The 17880-nt window shown below is 40.7% G+C and overlaps 1 non-coding gene across 1 annotated transcript; it reads left to right on the top strand.

Moving 5' to 3' along the window:
- Positions 1–319: 319 nt before the first annotated feature.
- LOC131406668 (small nucleolar RNA SNORA25) lies at positions 320–447 on the top strand. The gene has a single exon (XR_009220294.1). It is a non-coding gene; the product is annotated as a small nucleolar RNA SNORA25 (small nucleolar RNA).
- The last annotated feature ends 17433 nt before the right edge of the window (positions 448–17880 follow it).

Here is a 17880-nt window from a genome sequence, read left to right on the forward strand (position 1 = left end):
CAGTGAAGAGGACAGCAGTCACAGAGATCAAGAATCCCCTGGATGGAGGAGACCAGAGCAAAAGATGGCCAGGAGCAACGAACCCCCTGAAGCTCCTTGGGGATCTTAGGGAAGAAGCTGGGTTTCCTACAACACATGGAAGGGATGCTCATGTTACTCTACTCAAGTATTTCTGGAAAGAGTGATCCTAGCAGTATGAAGGACTTGAGGGTGGCAGGAAATTGACACTTTGTCACCTCCACTTTAACAGCATCTGGCATGAGAACTCAAGGTTTTTACCAATAGCCTTATACAGGCTGTAATTAAATATTATAAATAAGGGTCTTTTCAAAGATGGCCTATGGAGCTGTGAAACCAGGAGCTCTGAATGCTATGACCAAAGACTGATGTTCTCCATAGAATGCCACAGTCACTTAACAGGCTATGTGTTCCTGAGGAGATGTAGCCGCTCATAATCATAACAGTTCACTCATGATGATGGTGATGTGGCAAGTATATAACAAAGTTAATCAAAAAAAATTATAGGTGACACTGGTCCCATAGAAAAAATATCCTAAAAGCAGTTTAGTGTCCTTAATCCCACATTAACGGCTTTCTGTATGAGAGAAAGCAAAGAACAAGACAGGTAGTGTGTCTGATTAAACACAAAAATTGAATCTGAGCAATGTCATCCATGGTGCCCAGGAACTTCATTGTGGTCAGGTCAACTCCTGAAGTCCCCTCTGTTTTCTACCACAACTTCCTTCCTTTGCCCTGAAGAGGTCATAGGAAGGTCATAGCCTTATGTTTATAAACTTGTCTCCTTGTTGGTAACTCTTTTAGATCTCAGAAAAAATTATGAGAGACCTTCAAGCTTTTAGAGCGCTTACTCAAAGAGAAGTGGGAGAAAAATTTGGTTTCCTCTGCTCAGGTAGACCCACCTGGGATGAAGAGGGTGTAGTGCAACACTGTCACCAAAGCAATGTGCTTCTCTTCTCTGAACCCACAACTGCTACACACACTCTCAAACATACTCCCCAAACACTGATGACTCGTGTAAGTAAGGTCAACACGGTGAGGCAGTGACCCCGCTGGAGGAGCTTAAAGAGGAAACACAGCGTTCTGTCACTATAGATTTAACATCCCTACATTGTCCTTCAAACCTTTATGCCAGAAGTCACACAGGCTAGCAAACAGAGAGAAAGTAATAGAAGAAGACTATCGTCCCTATATTACAAGTCATCTCAGAGATTCTAGAACTAGAGGATACAGAGAGCGAAAGCTGCATCACCTGTGGTTTTCTTCATCAATAGGGTCTTCTTCCCGGGCTTTACTACTGAGAACCATACAACCATCCCATCGGCCCCCTCTTGAGTTGTCATTCTTTCGGTCTTGAGTATTACCTGCTCAAAATGTGATAGCCTCACATTTATTTCTAAAAAACATCCTCAGTGCCCCAAAGGTTTCTTTGTTCGTGCACACAAATTTTTTTTTTTTTGTGAGGAAGATCAGCCCTGAGCCAACATCGGCCAATCCTCCTCTTTTTGCTGAGGAAGACTGGCCCTGGGCTAACATCTGTGCCCATCTTCCTCCACTTTATATGGGATGCCTCCACAGCACGGCCTGACAAGCGGTGCGTCGGCGCGCCCAGGATCCGAACCGGCGAACCCTGGGCCACCGCAGCAGAGTGCACGCACTAAACCGCTTGTGCCACCGGGCCGGCCCCTCATGCACACAATTTTTAAGATATTAAGGGACCAAAGAAAAAAACTACCATCCAGGCAGCCCCCAGGCACATCAAGACTAAACAGAAAAAAAGTATTATTTCCTAACCCCATATAGCCTCTATGGGAGAGGTTCTATCACTTACCTTAAGCATAGTGTTGAGGTCTCTTCCATCACTGGGGAACAGACAGAAGCTGAGAGTCAGACAATTAAAAGTTTAATGTAAAATTAATGGAGACTGAACTACGTCAAGAGGGTACGTTTGGTGTAAGAATCGCGTAGCAGGAAACCAGACACCCAGGAGCAGGACGGGAGAGTGGAAGGAGCCCTGGAGTAGGAGTATAAAAATTTAGGTCCAAGCCCAGCCCTGCCAGGAATTGGCCTGTGTGACTTTGTGAAGATCATATGACTTCTCTGACTTTCATTTTCCTTATTTGTAAAGTGAGAATAACAGCATTTACCTTGAAGCTTATTACATAGATTAAATAAGGTTATGGAGGTGAAAACTCCAAGCACATAATAAACACCCAATAAATGTCTAGGAATCTGAATCTAGCCTTTTGGTGAGCCCCAGTATTTATATAAGGGTCAAATCCCTGGTCTTCCAACTCTGTGGTACCAGGATTTGGTATCACAGGAAGATGTCATGCCCCCTAGAGAATCCTTTTACACCCCACACTTTCTTAATCTGACAAGCCTCACAGGTCTTTGCTGTAATTACGCCAGTTGCAAAACTAGGTGACAAGCAGTCTTCATTCCTTTCTAATTTTCATAGGCCTTAGTTAGCATAATGCTTCGAGCACAAGCAGGATTTTGATACATGTAGGAAATATATAAAAATATTTAAGGGGAAACTGACGGAACTTTGTGACTCAACACATTGAACTAACAATAGTGGTGAGATATTCAAACCAATCAAATTGTTTGCTACTTAGTTATGATCTTTCTAGCAAATGCAATTCTTGTGTTAAACAGCACACTTTTCTGTCTGGCTAGGAAATGAAGCATCCCTGAAAAGGTTTTACAGATACCACTCTACCAAGGGGTAGTTACCAAAAAAAAACTACCAAGGGGTAGTTACCAGAACAAAGCAGTAAGTGTGCTGTATTATATAACCTAGGCATTAATAAAAATGACGTATTCTAAATTTTTACAAAATGAATCCTTTTCTAGTTATCTGAGGCATCATAATCATCACATTTAAAAGAAAATAAACTATCAGGTTTCTAATCATAAAATGGTGATTTCCTTTCAAAAATCACCCAAAAACAATAAGTATAACAAGAAACACCAATGGAAATAATCTTTAATGAAACTAGACGATAAGTCAACCGCAAACAAGAAAATATATGACAGAGCTTCCAAACGCCCTAATGTCAAACAAGCATGCAAAAAGGTGCTGAGAGGACATCAGGCTGCAGTCTCAAAGAAAGATGGCAGGGATCAACTCTTCAAACAGGCAGCACACCAAAAAGGCAAAACCAGCAATAGCTGAAGTTTAACTGCAGGGATCTGATCTGTGCCATGTCTGTCAGACCCTGCAGCGTCCAATTCTTGATGACTAGGGAAAGTGAAGGCCAAAGAACTCACTTACATACACATAGTTTATTATAAGAAACGTCTTTGTGAACCAGGAAGACTTTTGGTGGCCAGGCTATAACATCACAATAGTTCTTTCCCAACATGAACCTCCTGCGAGTAGGTAGTGCAGAAAGAATTCATTTCACTCAAAGAGGAGTAAAAATGAAAAAGAACCAGCATTGAAGCTGTACAAGCATGTCACAATTTTTTTAATGTTGGGGTTAAAGAATAAGAAAAATAAATAGAAAAATTATGATAAAAAATAAGAGAAAATGAAAGTCAACAAAGATAATTGAATTAAAAGTATTGAAATAACTACCTCTTTAAAAATAGCTGAATAGATGTATAACAGCTATGGAACTAAGTCATAAAGACAGCAGCAGGAGAAAAAACACACGCTGAGGTCAGAAATAAGGTGGGAGGGAAAACTAAAAGCTGTTACAGAGATGAATATCACACTGGAAACAATGTAAGGCAGAGCAGACACTATTAAAAACAGGACAAGAGAGATGAGAAAAGCAAGCAAAATTAAATGACAGAGAAGAGTTAAAAATAAAGAAAATAGCAAATTTAAATACAAAGAGGATTCAATACCTAAATCTTTTTCCTGAAGAAGATAATCACAATGACAGCTCAGGAAAAATGCACACACAAAAATATGTGTATATGTGTAAGCAGCTTGCACTTCAAACTGTGAAGAAGCAGCACTTTTTAAACTTGCAAACTCTTTTAGGCTGATGTTTTTATTTAAAGTAATAACAACAATAACATGTGGTGGTTAAGTTCACGCGCTCTGCTTCGGAGGCCCAGGGTTCGCAGGTTTGAATCCCAGGCATAGACCAACACACCGCTCGTCAAGCCATGCTGTGCCAGCATCTCACATACAAAATAGAGGAAAACTGGCACAGATGTTAGCTCAGGGCCCTGTTAGCTCAGGACCAATCTTCCTCGGCAAAAATAAATAAATAAATAGAAAAGAAAGAAAGAGAGAAAGAGAGAGAGAGAGAGAGAGAGAGAAAGGGAGAAAGGGAGAAAGGGAGAAAGAGAGAAAGAGAGAAAGAGAGAAAGAGAGAAAGAGAGAAAGAAAGAAAGAAAGAAAGAAAGAAAGAAAGAAAGAAAGAAAGAAAGAAAGAAAGAAAGAAAGAAAAGAAAAAAATAGGGGCCAGCCCAGTGGTGTAGTGGCTGTTTGCCTGCTCCACTTCAGTTGCCCAGGGTTCACAGGTTTGGATCCCGGGTGTGGACCTACATGCCACTTATCAAGCCATGCTGTGGCAGGCGTCCCATGTATAAAGTAGAGGAGGATGGGCACAGACGTTACCCCAGGGCCAATCTTCCTCAGCAAAAAGAAGAGGATTGGCAATGGATGTTAGCTCAGGTCTAATCTTCCTCAGCAAAAAAGAAAAAAAATCATTTTGGCATTAGCATAGAGTTGTCAACATTTTTCAAGTTAGGATTTTAAAATAACCATTAACTACTGTGACTTTTTTTTTTTTTTTGGTGAGGAAGATTGGCCCTGAGCTAACACCTGTTGCCAAACTTCCTCTTTTTGCTTGAGGAAGGCTGGTCCTGAGCTAACATCTGTGCCCATCTTCCTCTATTTTGTGCGTAGGATGCCACCACAGCATGGCTTGATGAGTAGTGTAGGTCCATGCCCGGGATTCGAACCTGCAAACCCTGGGCCACTGAAGTGGATTGTGATGAACTTAACCACTGTACCACCACGCTGGACCCTACTATCACATTTTTAATCCCCGAAAGAGCAAGAAGAAAATATCAAATTAAAGAAAAATCCTTAGAATGAATTTTTTTTCTAATGTCCTTAATTTTTTCACCTTCTATTCATGAAGATTTCATCATCAATTAGCACTTATCAATGGACTGCATTTTGGAACCAGTGAATTAATTCAGACTTATCTTCAGTGAGGTAACTGAGAACCAGAGAGGTTAGACGACTTATCTAAATTCATGTAAGAGTTGCGACCAGTCCCGGGTTTTATTCTGCTCTATGATGCTGACTTTTATATGTTGCAGTAATAACAATGAAGACCCTTCAAGAGGCTGCATACTTTTTTTGTTCATCTGTTTGTTTCTGGTTCTTTTTTTGGTTCCTCATCTCAACGTTAAGTCTATATTGCCAAACTTTTGATTGCTTGCTCGTGTACACTATTGTTTTACTGACAATCTTGCTGAAAAATTCCATCAGAAAAATGTTCTTTTCCTACTTTTCTTAATTTTGACTAATGAGCTGAAACTACAAACCTTTCAAACTCTCAATGGGAAAAAAACATCCTGCCATTTTAACTTTCAAGACACATTATAAAACTGTATTTAGTATGAAATATATAAAGTATCCTTAGACCAAGAGTTAGAACTCAAGACACCTATTTGCATTACTATTGATGGAACATTGTTTTGTTTGTCAATGATAAGTAAGAATAAGTTTCTTTTGTATCACATTTACTGTATAAAACATTCCTATTATCTCTATTCGCATGGAGGGATAGAATTAATCATACACTAAGGGGGCAGAGTCAAGATGGCGGCGTAAGCAGACTCTGAACTCACCTCCTCCCGTGGACACAGCCAATTTACAACTACTCGTGGAAAAATTACCCCTGAGACAGAACTGAAAACTGCATAAGAGGAACTCCTGCAACAACGGACAATCCTAACTGAGGTGGAAGAGGCAGAGACTCCCTTCCGGAGAGGAAAAACGCCGCCTTCACAAGCCGCCAGCTTCACGGCCGCCGGGAGCAGCTCACAGGTCCGCACCCTCCCTGGAGGCGCGGGGCCCTGAGCCGGGAGCGCCCCCGCTGTGGGCATTTTGTGGACCCAGCAAATCAAGACCAGCGGCATAATATCTGACTTTGCCTGCTACTAAAACACTGGGGAATACCCCCAGAACACCCGGTTCACAAAGAAACTAAAACTGGCTCTTAAAGGGCCCACGCGCAAACTCATCCGTTTCAGAAAGCATCCTAAAATCACCACAAAGAAAGGTGCACAGTGCTTTGGTGACAAGAGACTCACCTAATAGGCCCTGAGTGCATCTCGGTGAGGGGTGAGACCTCTCCAGGGACTGGGACATTGGCGGCGGCCATTGTTGTGGCCTGGTGTGAGCGTGCTGACACAGACGCCATTGGAGTTCTCCCTGAGGCCAGCTAGCCCAGGGTTAGCCCCACCCACTAGAGCACCAATTTAATCCAGCTCAGCCAGGGCGGGCAGCCCACCCTAGAGACTGGCCCCACCCAACAACAAGCCCTCAGGCAACTCGTGGGGCTGCATAGATTGGTGACTGGATTCTCTGCAGCCTGGCAACTGAGCCACTTGAGCGGGGCAGGGTGTGCACAAGGAGCAGGTGGAGAGTGTGGGGCGGTGGCGGAGTGGGTGGGGCTCCCGCCGTGGAGAGACTGGGTCTGCTTGGGGAGGTCAGGGCACGCACACGGGGCAGGACTGTGTTGACTGTGTGTGTGGACCTGTGGGCGGCAGGGTTTGTCAGCTGCAGAAGACTTGTGCTTCTCAAAGACCCACATAGGAGGTTTGCCCCACCTTCCAAAGCCTGAAACGATTGGGTGCTCCCATGCCTGAGGCCAGCCCCACCCAGCTGCAATCCTCAGAGAACTGACAAGAGACCTAATAGGCTAGAGGCTTACAGCAATTGTAAGGCCCTCAGCCTAACAACTTGCCACGCTGGGGGCCTACTCACTTAAAAGAATACTGCAACACAAATGTGGTATTAGAACTTGCAGCCAACTGTGCTGGGGCTCCCCACACCTGATAAAGAGACTGAAGGGCCCACAACAACTACAAGCAGCTGAGCATTACAACAGCTGGCCAGGAGCATAACTCAGCCTCCCTGGGCGCCTACAGGGAGAGCAAACAGGCCACAACAGAAGGACACACGTAGCCCACGTAGGGGTCACCCCTGGAACATTGAGAACTGAGGGAAAGACACTGGAAGCCTCCTAAGGCATCACTTACATAAGGTCACCTATCCAAGAACAGGAGACGTAGCTGACCTACCTAATACATAGACACAAGCACAGGGAAAGAGGCAAAATGAGGAGGCAAAAGAATACATTCCAAGTAAGGGACACAGGACAAAACCCCAGAAAAGGAACTAAGTGAACAGAAATGAGCAACCTACCCGACAGAGAGTTCAAACTCAGAGTGTTAAGGATGCTCACTGATCTGGGGAGAAGAATAGATGAACTCAGTGAGGATGTCAACAAAGAAATGGAAGATATAAAAAAGAACCAATCAGAAATGAAGAATACAATACTGGAAATGAAAATTTCATTAGAGGGACTCAAAAGCAGAGTAGAGGATACAGAAGAATGGATCTGTGAGCTGGACAAAAGACTAGAAGAAATTACCCAAGGTGAACAGGTAAAAGAGAAAAGAATTAAAAAGAGTGAGGACAGTCTAAGGGACCTCTGGGACAACATCAAGCGCACTACCATCCGTGTTATAGGTGTCCCGGAAGGAGAAGAGCGAGACAAGGGGGCAGAGAATCTATTTCAAGAAATAATAGATGAAAACTTCCCTAACCTAAAGAAGGAAACAGACATCCAGGTACAGGAAGCACAGAGAGCCCCAAACAAGATAAACCCAAAGAGGCCCACATCAAGACACATCATAATCAAAATGTCCAGAATTAAAGATAAAGAGACAATCCTAAAAGCCACAAGAGAATGTCAAGTTACATACAAAGGAAACCCCATAAGGCTATCAGCTGACTTCTCAGCAGAAACCTTACAGGCTAGAAGAGAATGGCATGATATATTTAAAGTGCCAAAAGGAAAAAACTTACAGCCAAGAATACTCTACCCAGCAAGGTTATCATTCAAATTGGAAGGAGAGATCAAAATTTTCCCAGATAAGCAAAAATTAAAGGAGTTTGTCACCAAGAAACCAGTGCTACAAGAAATGTTAAAGGGACTGATTTAAGGGGAAAAGAGAAGACCACAAATAGGAAAAATTTTCTATTTCCGTGATTAGAACGTAATGGATACAAATACACAAAAAGGAGGTTAGATATGATATCAAAAACATAAAAGGAGGGAGGAGGGGAGTTAAGAGTACATCTTTCAGACAGAGGTCAAACTAAAGTGACCATCAATTCTGTATAGAAGAAGAAAGGAACAGAGAAGGACTACTAAAACACTAAGAAATAAAAAAAAAGTTAAAAATCATACACTAAAAGCCATTTAATGTTAACCATCACTCAAACTGTTCCCAAATGAGCCAGAAATTTGTTCTCTATAGGCTGGGTATCCAATATATTAATGTAAATCTCTTGATGCCTTATATATTTCAAAGTTTCTAGTGAAAGGATTATACACTGCACAAATATTTTTAAACAATAGATTTTAATAGTTTTCCAGGAAAACGATCTATGAGTCTCAGTCCCTGGCAACACTGCTTTCCTGGATAATTTATATAGAATGATTTGTAGTTATTTTATTTTGCATGAGTAATTCAGTTCTTTTGAGTTATGATTATAACTATCAAGTGAAATTTACTGGCTGCTTGCTGGTTGTACACATCCTATCAAAACTATGGGAGTTTCTAAAAGATTGAGAAGAATCTCTCTTTTCTCTTGTAATTAAAACTTCATGTTTGTAATATACTCTTGGTAGTGGTAGTTTACAAAGTGGGATGACCTCTTATGCCTAAACACACACGAATCTTCAAACAAGGAAGAAATTTAGGGAACAAACTAAAATCTATTTGAGGTTTGTGCCAATTGTCTCAGAAAGTTTAAAATTTTAGACCAAGGCACTCAGTTAAACTGAGGGCATTTAGTAATAAAGGTACATATGGTAAAGAGGTGAATGTCACTTTAGCACAATGACACCAGAGTCAATATTTCATAGGGAATATGTTAATTGAAGAAATATTCATTCCTCATGTGAGCTGGACTTCAGAAAACATTAATGCTCATTGTAGCAAGGTGTGTAGACCTTCAGTAATTTATGAAGAAGCCATAAAGGAAGAGGAAACCCCTCTGTAACACGTGGCTAAAGCCAAAGGTACTAGAATGGACAGAAGACTGGAATCCATTCTCAAGTGTGGGGAAGAAAAGTTTACAGAATGAAGAAAAAGGAAATTAATTCAGGAGGTGAAGACTAGGGTCATTGAAGAGGTTATGGAAAGAAGACACCAGAGAACCAGGAAGATAGAGAAGATTGAAAAGTAGAAAGAATTAGAGATATAGTGTCGGAAAGAAGTAAACATCCATGTAGAACACCTAAAAGCCTCAGCTTCCTGTGGGCTAAGGAGCACAGAGGACTGTAGTCCATAAACAACTTATGTGCATGAAAAACTATGTTTTCTCTGATCCCTCACTCCATAGGATATCAAGGCACGAGACCACACAGATGGGACTTCACACAATTTTATCAAGTTCCATGAGATACTTCCAGAAATGATGTTATCTTACAAGTAGGTATGGTGCCTGCTCCTTCCCCTCTGAAACACAGTGACATTCCAAATCACTGTTTGGGGAGAAAACATTTTATACACACATGCCAGTTTCATAATTAAGTTAGCCATGTTTGGGTCTGTAATTAGCTGCCAGGTAAACCATTGGACAGAGAGTTAATATCTGAGCTAAAAAGAATACAAGTAAAATAAAGCTGTGTATTGGCCCAGGATGAAAGGTGAATAGATATGGCTTCAGCCACATTTTTGTTCAACAGAGAGACACAGAAGCAGCACTGCGCATAGGCAGAGAAGACAGGTTAGATGGGCTCTGTTAGGCCGGGGGCCATATTTCACTGTTCTCATGTTTCCACGTGGTCTTCCTTTCTATATCCCATTCCCCAACAAAAGGCATCATTGGAAAGAACAATGCATGCTGACAGGAGGTTAACAAACTAATGCGCTTTGGGCCTCACCATCTAGGTAGTAAGTACCACCTCATTGAAAAAATAATGGCTCATCTACTTTCTCTCTTGCCCTTCAAAGTGTAGCGTGACAGGCTTCAAATCTCTGTTTTCATGGCTAGGAGAATATGCTTGGAGTTTATCCTTCATGCTTAGCCTTCCCCCAGACAGCCCCCAAGGTCTAAATTTAGGTGTGAAAAGAGTAGAAAGATCTCACCTTGGCTTTAAGCCCAAACCACATCCTCCAGTACAATCTATCAGAAACCCTGTATTTTTGAAATGACACAATGGAAAATACCCTTTGTGTCATGAGTTTCCATCAATCTCCAATCCATTGATTCACAGCCCAGAAGGTTATTAAACAGGTTGTTCAACACCTATTAAATACCTTACTCAGGGCTGAGAGCTCTATCCCACCTCTTAGTGTGAATAAAAGGAGAACAGTTACAGGCAGCCAGATGAAGCAAAGAGAGTTCAATGGAGAATGAAGGGGCCTGAATGATGGTGACAGGCCAGTTCAGCATTTTCGTGGTCAGGGAAACCTGGGCTACTTAGAGAACTATAGTCAGTTTAGAGGCAGGGGAGACAATCTTCTAGAGCAAGAAGACTAAGTAAAGGTGGGAGGAGGGGAGATAGGAAAGATGAGACCTCCTCCCTAAAACCATCTCTAATCTCCATTCTCCCTTTCCTCAAACTGGACATAAAACAAGTAAGAGGAGAGAAGGTAAAGGCCTTTTTTCTGTACTTTCTATCTTGTATTATATTTTTTATGGATATGCTTTATGTCTCATACTAAATCTGAGGACATAAATTGTACATAATTCTTTTCTATATTCATCACAACTGCTATCACACAGCCTGACATTTAGTAGGTTCACTTTTAAGAACCCATGAATTATTAACAAATTAATGCAAATGAAAACACTGAGGTAAGAGTGAACAGCATAAGAATAGGTAGTCGGCGTACCAGTAGGTATTGAAGCAAAGCTACAAAAACACTGACATTCAGCAGAGGGGAAGAGGGGACCCTAGCGGCTAGGATGATGTCACTTCCTATCCTCAAAGTGCCACCAAGGCACATGGAACCATGTAGACAGGTGTACACTTGGGATTTGCTGAGGATCCATTAAGGAAAGGGTGGTCCCTCTGTGGAGACGGATAAAAGCCATAGGCAAAGATCCAGCAGGACTCCATCTGCATGAAGGTAGAGCCTGGCTCTGAATGAAGGGAGTGCGAGTCAGGGGAGAAGGCAACCCCAGGTCAGATGGGGACACAGCCCTGGAAGCTCAGACCAAGGGAGGACACACAAGGGGCACAGCGGGTCTACGTGCCCTCCTCCCTCCGTGCCTTCCTCCTCTTCCCTATCAATCTCATGTAAGCTTTTTTCTCCTGCTCTGAACTTTTATTTCCAGACTCTTCTCCAAACCTCTTATTCTCCCACAACTCTTCAGTTTCTTTTCTTGTTCTCTGCCCCTGTCAGACTCTAAATTTAATCTTAAGTCTCAATCTGAATTCCATTTATATTTTACTCTGCCTACATAGAGGAGGAGAAGAAAGCAAGAAAGAAAAAACTTAGAAAAAGTACAAGTATAAATTACAATAAGCCACAATCTTGGTTAAGCCTGAGACAAAACTTTTCAAATATCAAAAATTCAGCCTAGGACTTCTAGGTAGCTGAAGACAATGACAGCCACCTAGCTACCTGTTTCTCAATTTCCTCCAAACAACAATACAGAACAAGAAGGGGAAAATATATCTACAAAAGACCACACTCTCAGCTTAATTTAAAGACAGACAATGCTGATACTTCAACATTACAGTTAGAAAAGAGAAAAATCACCAAATCTAATACACAATTTCTAATGTTCCTGCCTCACTCTTGTCTCACCTCAAGACTTCATGGTGAGCAAGGGTAAATTGAGAAAAACTGCTGATAACGCAGAAGAGGGAAGCCAGCAAAAGTACCTCAGGGCAATCTAAAACCACCTCCTGAAGAATAAGGGCATCTTAGCTTTCACATACACAGACAGTAAAGTTAGAAGATATAATGAGAGAGAAAACCCCATTTACAACAGGGACAAAAATTACATGCTTAATAAATGTGCACACAATAAATACACAAAATCTGTATGAGGATAATTGTTAAACACCCATTAAATACACAATAATAAAGTTGAACAAATGGAAAGAAATTAATCTTTTATTAGAAATGACAATAACATTTAAAGATGTCGTTTCTCCTTAAATTTATAAATTTAATACCACCCCAGTAAAAAATATCCATAAGCTTCTTATGGATAGATACAGAAATAAATATGGATGTGTGTATGTGCTTGTGTTATTATTCATACACATGTCATATGTATGCTGCTGAAAGGGCCTAGAAACAATGACAACACAGAAGCATTGATCAAATCTATGGCCAAGATCTTGGGTTCTAAATACCATTTTCCAATAAAAGGAATCAAGAATCCTTGGGAAAATGGTTGATTCGAGATCTGAGGCTGAGAAAATACAAAATGAGCCTGAAATATCTTGTAGTGCCAGAAAGTAAGGAAGTCCTCAAAAATTGATGGGCCACATTGATAGGAAACAGGAGCCAACATTAAGGAGCTCTTAATGGCAAAATCTGGGACAATTAGAGCAATAAAATAAATTACGACAATATTGGATTATATGCTATAGAATAGAATTAATATCCATGAATCCATACTGATATAAATAATTGAACAGATAAATAAATAGGGGAGAAGATGTAGTGATTCCTTATAGAGGAATTCCGATTAATAAATGTAAAAGGCATGACATCTCCTTACCCAAGTGATCAAAGTTGACATCACAGTAATGGAACTGATCAACATCGTGTACCCCTTAAAATGATGCAAGAGAAGGTCACAACATCACTTCTGTGGTTTTTTTGCCAAATATACGTAACCTCAATCTAATCATGAGAAGACATCAGGAAACCCAATTTGGGGATCATTCCCCAAAATAACTGACCAATGCTCCTCAAATGTATCAAAGTGGTGAAAGATAAAAAGCCTGAGGAAAAGTCACAGGTTGTAAACTAAGGAGATCTGATAACTGAAAGCAATGTGGGATTCAAGATTGGTTCCTGGATCAATCCAGGATATTATAAGAAACCTGATGACATTTGAATAAGATATATAGATTAGTTAGTAGTATTACATTGATACTACTGTTATCAGTACTACATTCATATTACTGGTTTCAACAATTGTATTATGTTTTTATAAGATGTTAAAATAGAGGAAAATGGGCTTAAGTTTTATGTGAATACTCTATAGAATTTTTGCAACTTTTCTAGAGTTAGCTCAAAGTAAATAGTTTAAAACAAAAGAAAAAAATACAACATAACATGAAACTTTTCTTTACCAAGTTTTCTATTAAAATACTGCCAAATGGTGTCAAAATTATTGATTTTCTAACAAATATTTTTGCATGCTACTATTTGCCGGGCATTATCTTAGGACAGGAATACAGTGGTGAGCAAGACAGGGAAGGTCCAGGTCCACTTTTTTGATATTTATGTTCTCATGAGGATCAGGAGAGGGAAAAGGAACAAAAAAGAAAAATATGAGACAGGAACAACAGACTACAATGCAGACAAGGGGAAGAGCTAACTCAATGCCTCTGACTCAGGAATATGTTTGGGGATAGACTGGATACCTATATTTTGCTTGCTTCACCATTTTCCCATGGGAAAATAAATTCACAGCAGCCCCAAATAACTTCTTTTCCTGCCAGGTAAATGTTCCAGCATTTAATAGCTCTCATAAATCTTTGTCAAGCAACCACCTGTCAACAGTTTCCATGTCAACCATAACTGCAAAATCCTGGAGTGGCCCCATAGCATCTTGTGATATCAGGATTGCGCCAGCTTGGCAATACCACGTGTTCATAGCTCACCAACACTTTCCCAAGTGATTCTGGAGAGCATGCTGAAATCTTATCTAAGAAGGCAGCACCTAAGCGCATCCGTGCGATTCAGGTAGCCTGATTTTGCAAATGATGAGTCAAGGCAGTCTCTCACAACCATATGTAGTAGGGAATTTCTGTTCTCTGCTCCCAGAAGGGAAAAAGTATAGGATTAGGAAACTATGTAGTCTTTCATTATAAATACACAAACTTCATGTGCTCTGTGTTGGTATAACAATGCTATGAGCAAAAAGTGAATATACTCTAGAAGTTTAAAGTAAACTAAATGTCCCTGGGCCACATTTCATTTATTAGTACAAATGAAGTGATATTAATTAATAACTTACAAGCCCAATTTTCTAGCCTTTCCCTCATCCGCTTATGATGAATATCTGTGATCCAAAAATTTCCCCCTTGTTGGCTCCCAATATTTATGCAAGAGCCTAGGGGTGTTTGACATACACAGGCTCGTCTAACAACTACGGTTACCCTAAGGCAGCTGCCATGACTTTTCTTTCCTACTCTCCCATAGTGGATGTCCTCTGCTCAGTCAGCTTTGTTAGGGTACTTCAGGCTTCCACTGCTGATGATCCCTATCCCCAGAGAATGCCAATGTCTGCAAGGGTGCTGTCCCCTCCAAGTCCCCAGTGTCATCACTCCTCAAATTATAAAATATACATTCCTACAAGAAATAGGGAAAATGTTCCCTGCTGTACCCTGTGTCATGCTGTTTCCTGGTAGACCTACACAATCGGCCCAGGCCTCATGAGCCAACGTCCATTCAAGAAAATAGCTTGACTCCCTCTGGATTTCCTTGGAATAGCTCCCCCTTATGGACTCAATAAATAAGAAATAAAAAGCCTATGGGGTTAATCATTTTAGTTCTTCTATTCTCATCTTCCCCAGAAGTTGAAAAACACAATTCTCCCTTCCTCGTTTAGTCAAAGGAAAAAGAAAGTCTCTTCTTCATATCCCTTGAAATAACATTAGACATTCATCTCTATGTAGCTAAGCTGGAACTACCTACCAACCCAGCTACTAGTATTTTCAGACCTTTTCCAATTATGACTAATTATAAACTATTTGTCACTATTCTTATTAAAAAAGTACTTTGTAAATTGTACAGCATTTTAAAAGTATTAACGGTTATGATTTGGTCAATTCTTTCACAGTGTTTGTAAGAATTGGATGGGATTCATTTCTATGCATTCTGTAATCTGAATCATTTTGTAAAATAAAAATTCAGAATTTTATAAACTTTATGTAGAATACAACCCCTTGTAATGCTTTTCCTTCCAAAAGGGAAGAAAATCACATCTCATGAAGTTTTCTTAGAAAAAGTCTGTTACTTAAGCAGTTGGCTACTTATAAAAAAATGGAAAACAGTTGGGTACTTAGTAATTATGCCTATCATTTCTTTCATGATTTTTGCTTTTCAAAGAACTTTAATATCCATTTTCTCATTTATTGTTTATAGCAATTATGCAGTTCCTAAGTAGACAAGATAGATCTTCTACTCTCAGTTTACAATCAGATGACACCACAGAAAGGCAAGGGAATTAGTGTCTTACAGCTGGAAGGGGCCTCAGCGATTACCAAGTTTCTTAGCAGAAGGCCCTGAGAGCCTCAAGTTTGCCCAAGGTCACTCAACTAGCTAGTGGCATATGGAAGAAGTCAGTTCTATTTTAACTCAAGTGCTTGCCTAAAGTCAATGATTTTCCATCCCTTTACAGAGAATTAAATTTGCAGAATACTTTTACTGGTTAGATTTCCTAACTACATGGGAGGCTGATGGAGATGTCTGTACACTCCCACATTGTGAAGAACAGATCTAATTTCCTTCAAAAATGAAAAACTGTAAAAATTCTTACTTATAAGTAGGCATGTCAATCAGCCCATCATATAAGATATAGGCAAACCAAATCAGAGCAAACTTCCCAGCTTTGGCAAGAAAATGCAAATGATAAACTTTAAATAATCTCACTGTCTCTAGACTCGAAGTTCATCCAGCAAAGACAGCTGAGCTCTCAGAAATAAAACACCCTCCTGCCAAGTTGATGGATTTTTATTAAGGTATTTCTCCAATGGCATTTTTGAGGCTTGAAGATAAATTAACAGTTCATTTCTCTTTCAACAAATTCATAGGAACAGCTCCAGATTTCAGGAAATACATTGGTCCAAAAAAATGTGGTTATATATTGTGTATTTGTCTCAACACGTTTGCATAGTGTGGACCTCAGGTGACGAGTTTAATTTAAAATCACAGTTTCTCAAGTTTTCATAATGTCAGAGGGAACCACTGTGAAGAATATGGATCCAAAATGGCTCCATTGCTAACCTGCTGTATGAACTCGGAGAAGTTAAATCTCTCTGAGCCTCAGTTTTCCACTTGTGAAATAAATTCATAAGTGCCGTGCTCACAGTGCTGTTGTGAAGATCCAACTTGATTTACTGCACCTGACTCTCGTGCAGTGGAAGTACAACAATATGCAGGTCAGGAGAGGCAGCACCAGTCCTGGTTCTGACCCCTGGGGTGTTTCCCTCCCCTCTCTGGGACTCTGTTCTCTTATCTATAAACTGAGGGAGGACAGAGAGGAAGGGTGGACTACGGTGATCTCTCAAGAGTTCCTTACAGCATGAATACTCCATGGACTACAAATGAGTGGGACATACTGAGTATAATACAGCAAAGCTACAGAGAATGAAAAGAGAGACAGGGACATGCTAGAAAACCAGCTACAGCTTCTTACTAGCTGCTCAAGAGGCAAAAGATAGCAAAAGCATCTTTACAGAATAATTTCCAGAGGCTTTGGAAGAGATTGCTACAAAGGAAAGCCCTCCTCTCCCTCAGGGAATAACAGCTCTCAGTACAAAAGTATCTTCTGAAGAAGAGATAGAAGCCGAGGAGTGTGGATGTGTAAAAACATGAATGGGTGTCAGTTGGAGATGAAAAAGTAAAATGAAATATACCAGGAGCCAAACACAACCTGAGTTTTTATAAAACTGGTGGAGACTTAAACATCCCTTTGAGATCTCTTGGCACAAGATAATATGCTTAAAGGTTTTGGGGGGCTTGTTTTGTTTGGGGCTGTTGTCTGATTTGGAAAATTGGAAAAAGAAAATTACAGTAGGCCAGGAAAGGGAGATGCTCCCCCATCTAGCCCTTGGGCCTGGTTTTAAACATCAAGGAAAAGAGGGTTTAGGACTAGAGGTTGGAAGACTATGTGAGTTGCTGGCACTAGCTGGGTTGCTGGTCAGGGGCCAAATGACAAAGTGAGAAAGAGCAGAGAACATAGCTATCTTCGTGGAGACCCTACCTCCCACCCTTTGCAAAAGACAGTGGCTCTGAGGACAGCAGGAGAAGGTACCGTGGGCACAGACAAGAGCATCCTTTTATTCCAGTTCAGACAATACTGAAACCCCTTCAAGTGGATTTGAGGGTAGGAGACGTCAACGTGATGCTGAAGCGAAAACACATGGTCCCCACGGTATTATAGCTGCTAGGCTGTTTTGGCAGGAATTCCCAGAAGTCCTAAGACAATTTTGCAGGGACTGAAGGTCCTGCGTGATCAGATGGGTTAATAAAACTAGGAGGTCTTCGTTTATAATATCAGGCTTTACAAAAGTTGATTATTTCCAGCATTTTTAATTACATTGGCGTAGCTTCTTCGGGAGAACCACACTATGATGATACGTTTAAGGTATCAAGTATAGTATCATGCAGAGAGCAGGCAAATAATTATCAGCCCCCAAATTCTTCGCATAA

Source organism: Diceros bicornis, chromosome 5 (genome assembly GCF_020826845.1).
Source record: "Diceros bicornis minor isolate mBicDic1 chromosome 5, mDicBic1.mat.cur, whole genome shotgun sequence".
Taxonomy (NCBI): domain Eukaryota; kingdom Metazoa; phylum Chordata; class Mammalia; order Perissodactyla; family Rhinocerotidae; genus Diceros; species Diceros bicornis.